The sequence below is a fragment of the Otolemur garnettii genome, unplaced genomic scaffold, assembly GCF_000181295.1.
Source record: "Otolemur garnettii isolate 467f Iridium unplaced genomic scaffold, OtoGar3 scaffold00031, whole genome shotgun sequence".
Taxonomy (NCBI): domain Eukaryota; kingdom Metazoa; phylum Chordata; class Mammalia; order Primates; family Galagidae; genus Otolemur; species Otolemur garnettii.
The window spans coordinates 3,470,985-3,472,156 of NW_003852426.1; the positions used below are offsets into that span (position 1 = coordinate 3,470,985).

Here is a 1,172-nt window from a genome sequence, read left to right on the forward strand (position 1 = left end):
ATTAACCACCAATCAAGAATATAACCGTGCTAATGTAATCATCAACAACCAATCAAGAGTGTACCCATAATGGACCCTACCCTTCTTGCTTTCTGTACCCCATAAAAACTTGCTCTACCCCGAGTTCGGGGCTCGTCCTCGGCTTGCATGCCAGGAGAGTCCAGGATTCCCGGGGCCTGAATAAAATTCACCTTTTGCCTTTTACATCGGAGCACGTCTCGGAATTGTCTGTTTGGGCTGTTTGGGAGAATGATTTTCGGACCTAACAGCTCTTGTGATTTAACTCCCAAAAGGAAAGGACCTTTACTTACTGTGGGGTCCAGAGCTCAAGTCCCCCTTTTTTCAGTCCCCTCCCACAGACACACCTGCACATAGCCACACATTTCTCTCTCACCATCTCGACTGAGCTGGTAGATTCCTGGAAGTTCCTGGTCTCCTGGGTGCTCCTACAAGGCTGGCTCCAGAGACAATTTGCACCTGGCCGTTCTTGTGGTCAACATCCAAGGGTGTGTCCACAGGGACCGGGGCCAGCAAGTTTCCAGCCCATCAGGGGGTTGGGAAAATATTACTTATGTTGGGAAGAGGAACAGTGCTGCCAAGGTACCCTGGCTTTTGAATGTCTCTTCTAGACTGAGTCTAAGGAGAAAATCCCAGCCTGCCTTCAGCTCTTCAGATACTCTGAAAGTGAAAGTATTAAAGGTCACTCCAGGAGACTTTGGCCTGGGCTGAGTTTTAGAATGATAGGGATTCTGGTGTGTGTTTTTGTTGAAAATGCTTAGCATAACTCAATTATTCCACCTGCAAAAGGCCAAAACTACGTTATTCAGGGAGAGGAAATCATCTTCCTATATGTCTGTGGGTCATCTCAGTGTTCAACTCACAAAGTTAATTGATTTAGAGAACACGTCCATCAGAAGAGTACTTTTTCCTCACACACTATAGTCTCCTTAGACTCAGTCTAGGAGAGACAGTCAAAAGCCAGGTGAAGACATAGTGAGGGCATGTGCAGAGCTAGCTGTGAAGGGGAAAATCAGAGCTCAATAATAGAAGGCTCTGTGCTCCAAGGACAGGATCCCAATTGTATGACAGAAACAATAACACAATTGTACAGTGGCAGACATAGAGTGTGCTTAAAAGGGATTTTCTTTCTATTTCTTATTCTTCCCAAGTTT

At 45.7% G+C, this 1,172-nt stretch overlaps 1 protein-coding gene across 2 annotated transcripts in view; it reads right to left on the reverse strand.

Moving 5' to 3' along the window:
• The window catches only part of LOC111725085 (butyrophilin-like protein 1), a 9,747-nt gene extending 9,108 nt beyond the window's left edge, over positions 1–639 (reverse strand). For both annotated transcript variants that reach the window (XM_023512953.1, XM_023512952.1), the window contains exon 1: positions 395–639. The gene's annotated coding sequence lies outside the window, so the exon portion shown is untranslated. The remainder of the gene's footprint in view (positions 1–394) is intronic.
• Positions 640–1,172: the final 533 nt, after the last annotated feature.